At 46.2% G+C, this 18,103-nt stretch overlaps 1 protein-coding gene across 2 annotated transcripts in view; it reads left to right on the top strand.

The window, feature by feature from the left end:
- The window catches only part of LOC147031194 (uncharacterized), a 91,576-nt gene that overhangs the window by 64,308 nt on the left and 9,165 nt on the right, over nt 1-18,103 (top strand). For both annotated transcript variants that reach the window (XM_085876027.1, XM_085876028.1), the window contains exon 4: nt 14,308-14,393. The gene's annotated coding sequence lies outside the window, so the exon portion shown is untranslated. The remainder of the gene's footprint in view (nt 1-14,307; nt 14,394-18,103) is intronic.

Here is an 18,103-nt window from a genome sequence, read left to right as displayed (position 1 = left end):
AGGTTACACAGACAAGATTAGGCTCATCAGACATTCCACGTGAGGTTACACAGACAAGGATAGGCTAGTCAGACATTCCACTTGAGGTTACACAGACAAGGTGAGGCAAGTCAGACATTCCACGTAAGGTTACAAAGACAACATTTGGCTCGTCAGACATTCCAGGTCAGGTTACACAGACAAGATTAGGCTAGTCAGACATTCCCCGTGAGGTTACACAGACAAGGTGAGGAAAGTCAGACATTCCACGTGAGGTTACACAGACAAGGTTCGGCTAGTCAGACATTCCACGTGAGGTTACACAGACAAGGTTCGGCTAGTCAGACATTCCACGTGAGGTTACACAGATAGGTGGTTCCGGTTTCCGGTTTTGAGCGGCAAGAGGTCTCCTTCGGGGCTCCCTGCTGACTTTCTCAAAGTTAAGTTCCGGTTGTTATTTGTCCCGTTTTAACTGTTTAATTTTCTCACCTATATGTTAATGTGTGTTCCTAGTTCAGTTTTGTTTCAAAAATCGTGCTATTTTGTGAGTATTTATGTCGACGTTCTTACCTGGTGTTTGAGGCCTAGTCCTAGGCTTGAGGCCTACCGGTTCCACTCGGTGTCGATCGTTTTTTTTTGTTTGTTTGTTTGTTTTTTCTCCCCATTACCTTCAATTTCTATCCTCCCCATTACCTTCAATTTTCATCCTCCCCACTTTCCAAACATCCCCCATTCTCCCAACTAATCTCTTTCTTATCTCAAAAAAAAAAAAAAAAAAAAAAAAAAAAAAAAAAATATACCCAACAACAACACGCTCACCTTCTCCCGATTCTGCTACTTCTTCTTCCTCTTAACTTCCTCCTCGTCTTCCTCGATTTTTTTTTTTTTTTTTTACACTTCCATGACCTAATCTGTTGAACTCTCTCATACATTAATATTACAACAAAAACGATCTTATAATGCTTCATCTTCCTCTCTCACACATGTGGTACTCTTTACTGTTTCACAATGCACTACTCTTCTGCTATTTTAACAGACTGCTCTCATTTCGACCTCTCCTTCATTCCTTGCCTAAAAAATCCAACTATTACAGCGCTTCTTCTCTCCATGCTCTGAATTCGCCTTCATTGCATCCATCAAGAATTGTGTTAAATCGCATCTCTGACCTAAAACTTTTAAAAACCACAGTTTGCCATGGATGCTCGCTTTCCATCAACCATTCTTTTTTCCAACTTCAGTGCCAACTCACCCCCTCACCCCTCACTCTCACTCTCAAAGCAACCATCCCACTCTTCTCCCTCCAAGCCTCCCTCTCACCTCTTTCAAAAATTCCCCCTCAACTTTCTCCCACCTTTCATCCCCCTCACTCTTCCTTCTCTAAGTTGCCCCCCTCTCATCCACCAACCTGCCTCCCTCCACTGCCCTCTCACCTCCATCTCTTCACTCCACCTCCTCAAATCCTCAACTGCCATCTTCCTTGTCTCTTGCCCCCCCTCTCTCCCAGCACCACAGAGCCTTTTCTCCTCCTCATTCCGCCCCCTCCCCTCGCTATTCTGCAATACCCCACACTCCTTCAGCAACCCTCCTTACCTCCCCCCTCTTCCCTCGTCCTACCCTCCCCCGCCCCCTCCACCTCCTGCACCCAAAGCCTCCTCCCCTACCTCTTCATTAAAAGTGTGGACCTCAAATATCCGGGGCCTTCGCTCAAACCTTTCAGATCTTTCCATACAGGTTGCCACTGACAAACCAGACATTATCTGCCTAACAGAAACTTTCCTCTCCCAAGACGTGTCTGACTCCCAAGTATCTCTCCCTGGTTACTCCCTCTTACGGTATGACAGACCTGAGTCTCGTCCTGGTGGAGGTGTTGCTCTCTTCATCAAAGACTCTATTCCTCACTCTCCCTGCACTGCTCTCACTCCCCCACACCCCCAGGAATACCTCTGGCTCCGGCTTCCCCTCCACTCCCACCTCATGTTTATATGTGTACTGTACCGTCCACCGAACAGTGATGACTCCATCTACACCTCACTCTCCGAAAACATGGACCATCTTCTATCTTCTCATCCAAACTCTCTCTTCCTCTTATGTGGCGACTTCAATTGTCATCACGCCAGTTGGCTAGGTGTGGGTACCTCTCTCACCTGCCATGGGACATCAGCAAAAGCTTTCTGCGACTCATTGGGACTGACTCAATCGGTCAACTTCCCGACCCGGATCTCAACCAATGGTACTCCATCTCTTCTGGATCTTATTTTGACAAATTTCCCTGACAATATCTGCTGCTCTTCCTTTGCTCCAATTGGTTCTTCTGACCACGTCCTTGTTAAAGTGGACATCTCTCTGGCTGTTATCAGAGAACCACCTCACCGCCGTCGAGTCTGGCATTTCACTCAAGCCGACTGGCAGGGTCTCCGAGCAGCCATCAAACTTACAGACTGGTCTCCTATCACTACTTTCTCAAACATCAACTCATCCTGGGAATTCTTTCAAAGAAACTTGCTCTCCCTCATGCACAGATTTATCCCCTCTCGTGTTCAGTTGTCTTACCCTTCCTCCCGCCCTTGGTTTACTGAAGCTTGTGGCGAGGCAGTTGTCCTGAAACAACTTGCCTTTGCCTCATGGAAAGCAAACCCAACTGAGGGCAATCTCAGTTCTTTCCACAAAGCTCGGAACAAGTGTGTATCTACCCTCAGGAGAGCCAGAAAACAACATCTTTCTCATCTCAAGTCTGAACTCTCAAACCTCTCTCCCTCCTCAAAATCCTGGTGGCGTTTAATCAAATCTGTTTCTGGTGTATGTTCCCCCTCCATCCCCTCCCTTACCTCAAATGGCCGCACTGCTGATTCCACACGTGATAAAGCTGAATGTCTAAACTCGGTGTTTGCAGCTAAATCTTGTGTCCTAAACCCATCACTATCTCTACCCACTTTACCCAGTCGCACCCAACTGTCCCTGGACTCTGTATCCTTTTCTCCTGACAAGGTGGAGAGCTTGCTTTCAAACCTCGAGTCAGATTCTGCAACCGGTCCAGACGGCATCAGCCCACGTGTCCTCAAAGCCTGCTCTTCTGCTCTTGCTCACCCTCTCTCTGTTCTATTCACCCTCTCATTTTCCCAAGGTCATCTGCCATCTGCTTGGAAATCTGCTAACATCACTGCCCTGCATAAAAAAGGTGCAAAAACAGATCCCTGTAACTATAGACCAATCAGCCTTCTCCCAATCATCAGCAAGGTTATGGAATCCATCATCGCTTCAGACATGAAATCCTTCCTCTTCTCCAATGGCTTGATTTCCAATCATCAATTTGGTTTCAGACCAGGTCACTCTACCCTGGATATGCTGCTACTGCTCTCCCATCAATGGATGGAGGTCCTCAATGCCAGACAGGAAATCCGAGTCGTATCCCTGGACATATCACGTGCTTTTGACACAGTCTGGCACCCTGCCCTACTCACCAAACTCTCTTCCCATGGTATTCAAGGCCATCTCCACTCATGGCTCGCAGACTTCCTCTCCTGTCGCAGTCAACGTGTGGCCCAAAATGGAGTTCTTTCATCCCCTCTTCCTGTGCAGGCTGGAGTTCCTCAAGGTAGCGTTCTGGGCCCTGTTCTTTTTCTGGTTTTCATCAATGATCTCTCGGACTCTCTGGAAAATCCTCTATTTCTCTTTGCCGATGACTCCACCCTCTGCCGCACCATCTGTCATCCCTCAGACCGGCAAGCAGCAGCTTCTTCGCTCACTGCAGATCTGGATAAAATCACAAACTGGTCCAACACGTGGAACATGTCTTTCAATCCACACAAATCTCACACTCTCACTATGTCTCTTCGAAAGGACCGTTTACAAAACCCCCCCATCCACTTTCTCAACAATCCTCTGGAAGAAGTCTTTTCTTTCAAGCTTCTGGGTCTCACTATCTGCCATGACCTTTCCTGGGAAAGTCACATTTCCAACCTTGCCTCAAAAGCCAGTCGCCGACTGGGTCTCCGTCGTGCAAAGTCCTTCCTCGGCCCTCTTGAGCTCCTGACCACTTACAAAGCTTTTGTCCGTAGCCTGATGGAGTACTGCTCTCCCCTCTGGGCTGGTGCTCCTGCCTCCCACCTTTCTCGACTTCACGCTGTCGAAACCAGGGCTTTTAAGATCATTGGCATCTCCCGCAATGAAGCTGAGTCTTTGGGCCTCTCACTCAATCACCGCAGGTTGGTCGGTGGTCTTTCTGTCTTCTACCGACTCCTCTCCAGCCTTGCCCCCCCTGCTCTCTCTGCGATTTGTCCCAACCACATTTCCACAGGGCGCTCAAGGTCCGCCAACAACCCCCTTCTGGTAAAACTACCAAAATCACGAATCACTGCTCATCTTCACTCTTTCATTCCTCTTTTTTCCCGCCTTTGGAATAAACTTCCTCACTCTATTCTTTCCCATTCTTCCCTCCAGGCTTTCAAAACAGCTGTTCACCACCACCTCTTATCTTCCCCCATCCAAATCCTCGATCTTTTCTACCCCCGATAATCCACCCAAGCCCACTTCCTTCAATTCTCCTGCTTTCCTTCCTGAAAGTCCCTGTAATGTCCATCTTCTCCTCGCCATGTTCCCCGTCCCATCCCCATCCCTCTCCCTTCCACAGTTCATCCGTGTGTCTGTTCCCCAATGATTTGTCCCTTCCACTCCCGCCCCTCTTGTCTCATGCCTCCTTGCTGTGAGTTGTGTGTTAGCTCTCATACGAGCCTCGACCAAGGTATACAAAAAAAAAAAAAAAAAAAAAAAAAAAAAAGGTGAGGCAAGTCAGACATTCCACGTGAGGTTACACAGACAAGGTTCGGCTAGTCAGACATTCCACGTGAGGTTACACAGACAAGGTTCGGCTAGTCAGACATTCCACGTGAGGTTACACAGATAAGGTTCGGCTCATCAGACATTCCACATGAGGTTACACAGACAAGGTTAGGCTAGTCAGACATTCCACGTGAGGTTACACAGACAAGGTTCGGCTTGTCAGACATTTCACGTGAGGTTACACAGACAAGGTTCGGTTCGTCAGACATTCCACATGAGGTTACACAGACAAGGTGAGGAAAGTCAGACATTCGACGTGAGGTTACACAGACAAGGTTCGGCTTGTCAGACATTTCACGTGAGGTTACACAGACAAGGTTTGGCTCATCAGACATTCCACATGAGGTTACACAGACAAGGTTAGGCTCGTCAGACATTCCACATGAGGTTACACAGACAAGGTTAGGCTCGTCAGACATTCCACATGAGGTTACACAGACAAGGTTAGGCTCGTCAGACATTCCCCGTGAGGTTACACAGACAAGGTTTGGCTCATCAGACATTCCACATGAGGTTACACAGACAAGGTTAGGCTCATCAGACATTCCACTTGAGGTTACACAGACAAGGTTCGGCTAGTCAGACATTCCACGTGAGGTTGCACAGACAAGATTAGGCTCATCAGACATTCCACATGAGGTTACACAGACAAGGTTAGGCTCGTCAGACATTCCACATGAGGTTACACAGACAAGATTAGGCTCGTCAGACATTCCACGTGGGGTTACACAGACAACATTAGGCTCTTCAGACATTCCACGTTAGGTTACACAGACAATATTAGGCTCGTCAGACATTCACGTGAGGTTACACAGACAAGGTTAGGCTCATCAGACATTCCACACGAGGTTACACAGACAAGGTTAGGCTCGTCAGACATTCCACATGAAGTTACACAGACAAGATTATGCTGGTCAGACATTCCACATGAGGTGACACAGAGAAGGTTAGGTTCGTCAGACATTCCACACGAGGTTACACAGACAAGGTTAGGCTCATCAGACATTCCACATGAGGTTACACAGACAAGGTTAGGCTAGTCAGACATTCCACATGAAGTTACACAGACAAGATTATGCTCGTTAGACATTCAACGTGAGGTTACACACACAAGGTAATAGGTTAGTCAGACATTCAATGATTCGTTGTGAAAGTGCTGCAGAGATTAAACGATACTCGAAGGTTTTCTCATGGAAGTCGACCTGCTCGTCCAAGAATTGAAGTGTCATTATCTGTTTAGTGGCATGCAATTTTAACAATTAATTAATTCGGTGTAAATTGTGTATTGTTCCCGATGTGTCCAGATTTCTGAGTCACCCTGTACAAATACACACGTCGATGTAATGGCAAATATCGTCTGAACTTGTACTTCGTTGCCTTTTCACTCCGTCTTCGAGCAGCACCTCCAACTGCATCAGGTGCCTCGGCTCTTTCACACTGTCCCCACACCTGCATTTTATTTGTGTTGCACACAGTGTGCACACCTGCATTTACTCGGCTGTTTCACACCGTGCACACACCATCACGCACCCCTCCTTCAGGTTCACAGCTGTAACGAGATGGCATCTGCCCGCTGCAGTGTGCCCAGGGTCCTCATTCATTACGAGCCCATAATGCTTGTGCCTTTATGGCCCATAATATGTCAGGACATTGCGGAGTCTACGTCCGGTAAAAAAACGAATAACAGAGAACTGAACGATTGGGTGGTCCAGTGAACGAATGTCCATGGGTGGCCGCTTGGATGTAGCTCATAAACCCGAGAGGTGCCATCGGAGGACTAAAATGGTACGTATGATACCTGGTACGGATCTTTGACCGACATCTTCGTTTATAACACGAGCAGTCATTTCAATTGCCGGTTCTCATGTACACTTGTGTAGAATAAGATGTACCTGATCGATAGCATACTGCAATGCCACCGCCGACGCACAGCAAATGCCTTTCACCTTGGTGGACAGGTGTCCTGAACATCCCAAGAAGATTCCATCCTTGCAGATACGCGGTATCCTGTCCACTACTCTTCACCCAGCACACCTCGCAAATCAAAGCTGTTCTTCCTGGTCCTATGCACTGGTGAGAGTGTGCTGATCGTGTCACCGATGACTGCACAACGGTGTGCAGAAAACAAGGCACAGACATCTTGGAGAACTCCATGAGGCCGATGTTTCCGCAACAGCTGGGTTGTGACTTTCAGACACGTACGCCCTAAATGTACATCGTTTGTCTTGTCCAGGCATTTCCCGGTCTAACATCCTCCAGAAACCCACATCGGAGATGTAAGAAGCAGGAAAAGTGAAAAATGGCCCCCAATGTAGGTTGTGGAGGAAAATGCTTCGATTGCTGCCCTCGAAAAGCCAAATCCTTCTCACGATCGAGTGTGCACAAATATGGTACAAAATGGCTGCTCGTACGATTCAAACCTCACCAGAGGCCTGTGCATCATTTGTTTTGCATGTACACGCTCACTCTGCGTCACTCCTGACACCATGATGGGCATGGCCTTGCCAACCCTGACAAACGTTCAGCACGTGTCCTTCACTGAATGGACCCCGTTTTATTCACCTCAACTCGCGGAGCTATTCAAAAGCCATTCTCTTACTTGACCAACAGTTACACCTCTTCTGGAGTGGACAAGCGGCCATTATGGTGCGACGTGTCAGCGAATAGCTCGGCACTCCAGGGTATTGTTCTCTGGATGGGGGACCCGATTCCAGGGAACAAATCAAGGGTGCAGAGCGTCCTGCGGCACAGGATGTACAACCGAACACACCATCCTAATGGCCGCCCAGACCTCACACATTAAACTCGAACAAATGGAGGTGAAATCAACGGATGTTTTGTGTCCGTAGAATAACTTCCATCTGATGTATCATTTCAGGTCGTCAAAGAGCAAATGGGCAGGAATCAAACTGGAGAGTTCATAGAACACTTAACCCTGCGCAGCCTTGAGAGACTCGAACATGGGCTGGAATCAAACTGGAGAGTTCATAGAACACTTAACCTTGCACAGCCTTGAGAGACTAGAACATGGGCTGGAATCAAACTGGAGAGTTCATAGAACACTTAACCCTGCACAGCCTTGAGAGACTAGAACATGGGCTGGAATCAAACTGGAGAGTTCATAGAACACTTAACCTTACACAGCCTTGAGAGACTAGAACATGGGCTGGAATCAAACTGGAGAGTTCATAGAACACTTCACCCTGCGCAACCTTGAGAGACTAGAACAGGGGCTGGAATCAAACTGGAGAGTTCATAGAACACTTAACCCTGCGCAGCCTTGAGAGACTAGAACATGGGCTGGAATCAAACTGGAGAGTTCATAGAACACTTAACCTTGCACAGCCTTGAGAGACTAGAACATGGGCTGGAATCAAACTGGAGAGTTCATAGAACACTTCACCCTGCGCAACCTTGAGAGACTAGAACATGGGCTGGAATCAAACTGGAGAGTTCATCGAACACTTAACCCTGCACAGCCTTGAGAGACTAGAACATGGGCTGGAATCAAACTGGAGAGTTCATAGAACACTTCACCCTGCGCAACCTTGAGAGACTCGAACATGGGCTGGAATCAAACTGGAAAGTTCATAGAACACTTAACCCTGCGCAGCCTTGAGAGACTCGAACATGGGCTGGAATCAAACTGGAGAGTTCATAGAACACTTAACCCTGCGCAGCCTTGAGAGACTAGAGCATGGGCTGGAATCAAACTGGAGAGTTCATAGAACACTTAACCCTGCGCAGCCTTGAGAGACTAGAACATGGGCTGGAATCAAACTGGAGAGTTCATAGAACACTTAACCCTGCGCAGCCTTGAGAGACTAGAACATGGGCAGGAATCAAACTGGAGAGTTCATAGAACACTTAACCCTGCACAGCCTTGAGAGACTAGAACATGGGCTGGAATCAAACTGGAGAGTTCATAGAACACTTAACCCTGCCCAGCCTTGAGAGACTAGAACATGGGCTGGAATCAAACTGGAGAGTTCATAGAACACTTAACCCTGCACAGCCTTGAGAGACTAGAACATGGGCTGGAATCAAACTGGAGAGTTCATAGAACACTTAACCCTGCGCAGCCTTGAGAGACTCGAACATGGGCTGGAATCAAACTGGAGAGTTCATAGAACACTTAACCCTGCGCAGCCTTGAGAGACTAGAACATGGGCAGGAATCAAACTGGAGAGTTCATAGAACACTTAACCCTGCACAGCCTTGAGAGACTAGAACATGGGCTGGAATCAAACTGGAGAGTTCATAGAACACTTAACCCTGCGCAGCCTTGAGAGTCTAGAACAGGGGCTGGAATCAAACTGGAGAGTTCATAGAACACTTATCCCTGCACAGCCTTGAGAGACTAGAACATGGGCTGGAATCAAACTGGAGAGTTCATAGAACACTTCACCCTGCGCAACCTTGAGAGACTCGAACATGGGCAGGAATCAAACTGGAGAGTTCATCGAACACTTAACCCTGCACAGCCTTGAGAGACTAGAACATGGGCTGGAATCAAACTGGAGAGTTCATAGAACACTTAACCCTGCGCAGCCTTGAGAGACTCGAACATGGGCTGGAATCAAACTGGAGAGTTCATAGAACACTTAACCCTGCACAGCCTTGAGAGACTAGAACATGGGCTGGAATCAAACTGGAGAGTTCATAGAACACTTAACCCTGCGCAGCCTTGAGAGACTAGAACATGGGCTGGAATCAAACTGGAGAGTTCATAGAACACTTAACCCTGTGCAGCCTTGAGAGACTAGAACATGGGCTGGAATCAAACTGGAGAGTTCATAGAACACTTAACCCTGTGCAGCCTTGAGAGACTAGAACATGGGCTGGAATCAAACTGGAGAGTTCATAGAACACTTATCCCTGCACAGCCTTGAGAGACTAGAACATGGGCAGGAATCAAACTGGAGAGTTCATAGAACACTTATCCCTGCACAGCCTTGAGAGACTCGAACATGGGCTGGAATCAAACTGGAGAGTTCATAGAACACTTCACCCTGCGCAACCTTGAGAGACTCGAACATGGGCTGGAATCAAACTGGAGAGTTCATAGAACACTTAACCCTGCGCAGCCTTGAGAGACTAGAACATGGGCTGGAATCAAACTGGAGAGTTCATAGAACACTTAACCCTGCGCAGCCTTGAGAGACTAGAACATGGGCTGGAATCAAACTGGAGAGTTCATAGAACACTTAACCCTGTGCAGCCTTGAGAGACTAGAACATGGGCTGGAATCAAACTGGAGAGTTCATAGAACACTTAACCCTGCACAGCCTTGAGAGACTAGAACATGGGCTGGAATCAAAGTGGAGAGTTCATAGAACACTTATCCCTGCACAGCCTTGAGAGACTAGAACATGGGCTGGAATCAAACTGGAGAGTTCATAGAACACTTAACCCTGCACAGCCTTGAGAGACTAGAACATGGGCTGGCTCGGCGAGCAGAACATATGATTGGTCGTGATGACATAAAATTCCGTAATATTTATTCCAATTACTGCTCAGCGGAAGGGTTTTGAAAGTGCCAAAAAGATGATTTGTGTTGAAGTTTATAATTCAATTTAAATAAAGTAAAGATTTTAAAGGTCGTACAAAAAAGAAATTCGGAAGTTTGCCGCCGTTGACACAGAGTCGTTTTGACCACTTTATCTAGCAAGTTACATTAGTTATTCGTGCCTGTTGTTTATATCCTTGATAACGTCCTTTGAAACAGTACGTTTCCTGTTTGGAATCATTAGCCCGTCCCCCACGCAGCGGCAGATGGGGCTTTACAATCGTGTGTGTGTGTGTGTGTGTGTGTGTGTGTGTGTGTGTGTGTGTGTGTGTGTGTGTGTGTGTGTGTGTGTGTGTGTGTGTGTGTGTGTGTGTGTGTGTGTGTGTGTGTGTGTGTGTGAAGATGGGAAGGAGCTCGAGGTGGAGCCCTACCTGTAATTTGTTCATTTGAAGGTTAAGCACAGTGATCTTCACTATTTTTTTTGAGAGTGGGGGCCATTTTTGCTGATAAAACATCAGTGTGCGAGCCGCCACCGCCTGCAGGACTCCGTAATAGCTGCTATTAGGCCCCAACCCACAAACTCTTCTTTGCTGTGGTTAACTGGGCTGCCAGCAGAATTGTTTGCATCTTGCCATCGACTGATGTGGTTTTGTTACTTTTATGCTTCAAATTTGTAACACGAATTTGAAACCACTGGATCAGTTTGATTGTATGTTGGGCAGATTATGATGGAGGTGTTTTCACATTTGTGCATTGTCGGAAGCACGTCAGGGGCCACACTTTAGGCCACCAGGGGCCGCCAGTGGCTCATGGGCCGTGCAATGGAGAACAGGGGTTTGGACTGTTCATCTATTTGAGACAGAAATTTCCTTTTTTTTGTTGCGATTGGATGACTGAGTGGTTGAGCCTCAGTTGCACTTCCATTAGTTTGTGGTTTGTGGTTTGTTTTGCGAATCCCTGTCAGGACACGTTTATAAATATGAACTTGTATTAATTATGAGTTTGTAATGTACCCATTTTATTACATTTTTATTTAATTATTATTATTATTATTTTTTAATAAAAGTGGTTCCTTTTCCTATATATCTAACCTGCTCTTACCCCTTTATTTACTTTTATTCATCATCCACCATCCCACCCAGGGCCACCGACCAGGGCCGGGGGTCGAGCCAATCCCACCCCACCCTCTCACCGTCCCCTTAAATTAAAGACCATGTTAGAGCTGATTAACTAAGTTTGAAGTCCAAGAGCCACCACTGAAGGTACAGCTGTGGGATTCAAACCCACATCCTTTGCGTGAAGAACAAGTCTTCAAACACCGAAAACCTACCCAGCACTGTTTATGGCAATTGAAAAAATATTTTTTAAACAATTAAATGCCTTTAAATATTTAAATAAAGGATAAAAAGATGGGATTCAAACTCAACCTCACCAATCAGATAAATGTTTAACCTACTCAACCAACCTACCACGAGTTAAATTTGATAAAAAATTTTTTTTAAATCAATTATTTAATAATCCTTAAATGATTGGAGAAAAGGTCAGGATTCGAAATTGCAGCACTCCCATCAGACAAAGGATTGTTCAATCACACTCACCAAACCTGATAGCTATTTAAGTCTGAATAATTTTCTCAGGTGAAGTAGTTTATAATCCTATAATAATCGGTAAAAGGATGAAATTCAACCCTGCAACCCTCAATCCAACCACACACTCATTAACCCAGGAAACCAAAAAATATAAAACCAAAAAATATAACCGCCTGTCCTGAAGCTCACCTGCATCAGGAGCCAGGTCAGGTCAGGTATGGGAGCATGTGCCAGAACAGCGCGTCGCTGCGTCCACTTTCCGCCGGTACTCCAGGGGCCTACGCCTGGCCATCCCCCAGTCAGATGCCAGGCCCATCCCCATCTCCTTGAGATGATGGTCAACCTGCTGCAACCACGAGGCATGTGGTCGGCCCACTGGCCTCCTCCACTCATGAGACTCCCTTGCTGAGAGAATCTGGTGAGCAGGATCAGCGTCAGGAAAACGAGCCACATTGTCCATACAGCCGCAATTGACGCTCACGGACTATGCAGGTAACAAATCTCATCCGAGTTTCTCTCAGCAACCGCTCGTTGGACACAAAATCCGACCAGCGATAGCCAAGGATTCTCCGAAGAGACCTGGTACCAAAGGAATTAAGTCTCCGTCTCAGATCCTTGGTCAGAGTCAAAGTCTCGCATCCATATAGCAAGACTGGAAGTACCAAGGACCTGAAGACTCGGACTTTCGTCCTCCCGCACAGGTACCAGCAGCGCCACACCCCATGATCCAGTGAATCCATGACTCCCCAGGCCCGACCCAGACGTCTATTGACCTCTGACTCGCAGCCAGCAGAGACATGAATATCACTGCCAAGGTAAGTGAATCTCTCCACAACCCCAACATCCTCACCACAAACAGACACAGACAGGACAGCAGCATCCAAGATGTTACCGAAAGCCTGGATCTTAGTTTTGACCCAAGAAACCCGTAATCCCAGCAGCTCCGACTCCTCATTCAGCACCTCGAGGCCCCCCAAAAGGATGTCTAAAGTCTCCGCAAAGATGACTGCATCATCTGCAAAATCAAGGTCCGAGATCTTGACATTCCCAAACGATGCACCGCAGCTAGATCTCTCCAACATCCTCCCTAAAATCCAGTCCATACAAGTGCTGAAAAGTGTGGGGGCCAGTACACACCCCTGACAAACTCCAGTAACAACTGGAAATAAGTCATAGATGGTACCACCACACTTCAAAGCACTCTCAGTACCAGAGTAGAGTTCAGACATCAGATCGATCAGTTTTGGTGGCACCCCACGAAGTCCAAGAATCCTCCAGAGGACATCCCGATTCACTGAATCGAACGCTTTGCAGAGATCAACATAGGCTGCAAGCAGCCCCTGCCGAAACTCTCGTCTGCGTTCGGTGAGGACACGAAGAGCAAGGATACGGTCAATCGTTGACCTCTTTGGTGTAGAGTCTGACTGCTCTGGACACTGGTGCTCAAGCAGATGGTGGCGAACCCTATCTAGAATTATCCGAGCAAAGACCTTGCCCAGCACTGAGAGCAGCGTCACCCCTCGGTAGTTGTTGCAGTCTTGGCGATCACCCTTCCCTTTCCAGAGAGGAACAACAAGGCCCCTCTTCCAGTCAGTTGGGATGATGCCTGTGTTCCAGGCAGAGCACAAAACTGCATGCAACGACACGAGTTCAGCATTTCCACCAGCCTTGAGAAGTTCAGCATGGATGCCACAGATCCCTGGAGCTTTGCCCCGTTTCAACTGGTTCACCGCAGCCCGTGTTTCCACAAGCGAAGGTGGACCACAGTTGATTCGAGGGTCAGCAACAGGGATTGTAACATCAGGAGCAACAGTCACTCAAACCCCCTGCAGACCCCCTTCGATGCTGATGTTTTTTTTTTAATGCCATGACCAAATTTTGGGACATCACCTGCTCTTTCCGTGAAATAGACTGAACAGGTGAATACAGGTGAAAGCTGTGATCCCTTATTGGTTGCACCTGTTAAATCCACTTCAATCAGTGTCGATGAAGGGTGGGAGACAGGTTAAGGAAGGATTTTAAAGCCTTGAGACGATTGAGACATGGATTGGTTATGTGTGCCATTCAGCCCATCATACCTGCGTTGTTCTTGTCCCCGTTTGTTAAGAATAATGTTAAAAGTAAATAAAGATGGAACGTTAAATTCACAATCACTTCCCCCCTTTCTTCCCTTGTCCTTACTATAATTCATGGACCGGTGTTTGTGTGCTTGTCTATCATGTCGTGTCACCTCCAGGTGGGTGAGGATATGACAAGTCTCCACCATTTACAGTGCAGTACTCCTGTCCCCATATTTTCCAGCACAGTGAAGCGTTTTGAATTATGAGCAGTATAAATGTTTTTACTTCTTGCACGTAACACACATTTATGGTTTTTTTTTTTTTACCGACACAGAGCTGTGAGTTGCCGACTCCAACGAAGTAAAGGTATGCGTCAGCAGAACGTGTTGCATGCATGGAACAAGATCGCCCGTTGGACAGGTACTCCGCTAATACCTTGAATTGAGGGTTGTGAGATCACCTTCATCCTGTTAACAGGCTGATGATGATGATTGTAATGATGATGACTGATGAAGATTACTCATAGAAGAGAATGTACAAGGCACAAGGACTAACATTGGTGTACCTTTACATTCATTCAGTCACACACACACACACACACACACACACACACACACACACACACACACACACACACACACACACACACACACACACACACACACACACACACACACACACACACACACACACACACACACACACACACACACCTCGTTTTTAGCTCACCTGGAACTTAGTTCCGGGGGAGCTTATGAGATGGCGTGTCGTCCGTCCACAAATACTTGCAACTTCTTTTCTGAAACTACACATACGATTTCAATGAAACTTTATCACAACCTTCATCACCCTGTATGTACCAAAGTTTGTTCATGGCCTTAAAAAAACAAAAACATATATATTAATATATATTGCTCTAAGGGGGTCTACGTCGATTCTCTAAGGGGCCCCCCAAAAATAGGTATTTGCTTTCTTTTCAAAACCTACACACACAATTCCGATGAAACTTGGTCACAACCTTCATCACTCATGATGTACCAAAGTTTGTTCACGGCATTCAAAAAAAAAAAATTCGGGTTCTGTGGGGGTCTACGGAGGGCATTTACAGGGGTTTCCCCCCTTAAAGAGGTATTTGCTTTTTCTCAGAAACTACACACACAATTCCGATGAACCTTCACGCCAACCATAATCACCCATGATGTACCAAAGTTTGTTCACGACATTAAAAAACATTATATTTATATAGCTGTAAAAATCGGGGCCGAAGGGGGTTGCCCCCCTTAAAGAAGTATTGGCTTTTTCTCAGAAACTACAGACACAATTCTGATGAAACTTCACTGCAACCATAATCACCCATGATGTACCAAAGTTTGTTCACGACATTAAAAAACATTATATATATATATATATATATATATATATATATATATATATATATATATATATATATATATATATATATATATATATATATATATACATATATACATACATACATATATATCAGGGTCTGAGTCGGTATATATGTTGGCATTGCCCCCCGAAAATAGGTATTTGCTATAACAATGGTTCATTGGTCCATTTTGCTGATTCCGTCCCACATTTACTTCATCCTCATTATCATTATTCCACAAGGTGAGCGCTTAGGTGTATTGCCCCTATTTTTTAGCTTATCTGGAATGTAAATTCCAGATAAGGTATTGTCATCCGTCCGTCTCCTTTTTGACTTCTCCGGCCAAACCGCTGGGCCGATCCGACTGAAATTTTGCAGCAATGTTCATCACCTGACTGGTAACAGGAATTGCAAAGCTCCTTCCGGTCACATGACTTTAACTAGGTCAAAATGGTCGACTTAGTAAATATCTTCAAAAATCTTCTCCTCCAGACCCACCAGTTCGAGTGATGCCAAATTTGGGTTACAATATTAGGACAGGGTTTTGATGTTAAATTATAGAGGCCATGCCGATCACATGACCAGAAGTGTGTCAAAATGGCGGACTTTGTAAAACTTTTGGAAAATCACGTAAATTCCTTCATAAATCTTCCTCACAAGATCCACCAATCAGAATTCTACCAAATGTGGGTTACAATATTAGGCCAGGGCCCAGATAAGCTACAAGTTGAGTGGTCCTATTTTTAAATTTTCTGTTCATCACAATTCTATCTCTCACACACACACACACACACACACACACACACACACACACACACACACACACACACACACACACACACACACACACACACACACACACACGCACACACCCACACACGCGCGCGCACACACACACACACACACACACACACACACCCACACACACACACACACACACACACACACACACACACACACATGCACACACGCACACACGCACACAGGTGCGCGCACACACACACACACACACACACTGCAAGTGTGTGTGTGTGCGTCTGTGTGTGTGTCTCCTCCATAACTTCAAAACCATAAAACCTAGCAGCCTGAAACTTTTCACGCATACTAATAAAACACCATGGAAGTGCAAGAATCAAAATTGGGTGTATGGGTTAATTACAACACCCTTTTGAAGATAATTAACGGCCTTATTTAATTATATCCTTTATCAGGCGCATCCTCAGCCATCTCCCTCTCTGGGGTCTTAAAGCGTTTCCTGGGTAACCTCACTGTGGTCTGAAGGCACCATGTTTTTGGCCTGCTCAACCAGGCCTTGACTTGGAACAGGCCACAAAGATTTCTTAACGATTAAGTTTTTTTTTCACTTTCCTCACTCATATTATCGAATGTCTGTTCACCATCGCTCTGAATCACTGGGTACATTGCAATGTTTATAAACACCCAGAGACACCAGCGTTCTTGGCTTTATTTCATTTCCACATAATGAATAACTGAGAGAATCGCTTAAACTAAGCAAAATTACAAAATTTAATCTCCAGACTTGAAAGTATCAGCAGTTCCGACTCCTAAAAGAGTGTTCATTTGTCCAATTTGGACATAGTTTGGACATTTGGACATCACTGTCGCTTTCCAACAATTGAATTGGAGTGCTTGCTTCAGTGTTTAAGCTGCTTGCCGAGCGCCCCACAGTGGACGAGGATGCAGTTCCTGTCCCGAACGGGATGTACTCTCGGCAGTTGCTGTGAGGTAGAGTGCATTCTGATAACACGTTTTTGCTGCAGCGTGGATTTAATTCAACAACAACAACAATGATGATGACGATGACGACAATGGTACAGGCATTGTTCCCTCAACCTCTATCTTCACAGGATAGGGCGTCATCCCATGGGGTTGTGTGACTGGTGTAATGTTCCTGAGGATTTGGTTCCTGTTTTTCTCTCTCTGCCCTCAGTACGATGAGCCCAGATCGCATCAACTGTATTCTGTCCCTGTCATGGGGATCACGTGGTCAGGCCCACCGGATGCGTTTTGCCATCTGACTCAGAAGCATTCCCTGGTCCTGTGGATCAGTTTTCAAATTCATGAAAGAAACGGGGCTAGCAATATAAGCCTCCAATGTCCATGTCAGTGGTGTTTCGGTGTGCGGCGCATATCGAACCTCACGGATCTGAAATCACCATTGAACCCCAAAAAGAAAGAAATAACAATCGCAGAAACCCAGTGTGGACATGAGATTGGGAGATGATCAGTGAACTCCATGTTAGGATGGGTTTTGAGTGTCGAAGGTGCATTGGCTTTTTTCCGGTATTCTGTATCCTGTCTTGCCTGTATTATGGTCGATTCTCAGCTCAATTGGCCAAGTTAATCTTCCGGGGTGTCGGGAGGAGATGATCAAAGATGATCAACGTGTCTGGCGAGGATGACGAGGTCTTGGTCGGTTAATCAAATTAGGAAGAGGTGCAGACCACAGCGGGAGAGTACTGATGACTCTGAACCTCCCAAAGCGGTGAAGGCCACCTCTATCCCCATGAGTACCTTGCCAAACTATTGGTCATAGTTTCGCCCTTGGATGGTTCCAAACCCTTAAGCCCCGACAATCCAATTAAAATGGCTACACTGATTAAAAAGGAATTCAGAGACGTGTCCAGCGCCAAAAAGCTCAGATCCGACGACATTTTCATTGAGTGTAAATCAATCACTCAATGTGGGACGGTGTTGAGAGCCTCGTATTTTGGCT

Source organism: Eptatretus burgeri, chromosome 3 (genome assembly GCF_056783735.1).
Source record: "Eptatretus burgeri isolate ZD-2024b chromosome 3, Ebu_testis_v1, whole genome shotgun sequence".
NCBI lineage: Eukaryota > Metazoa > Chordata > Myxini > Myxiniformes > Myxinidae > Eptatretus > Eptatretus burgeri.
Note: the sequence above shows the minus strand (reverse complement) of the source record. Positions and strands in the feature narration are given on the sequence as shown.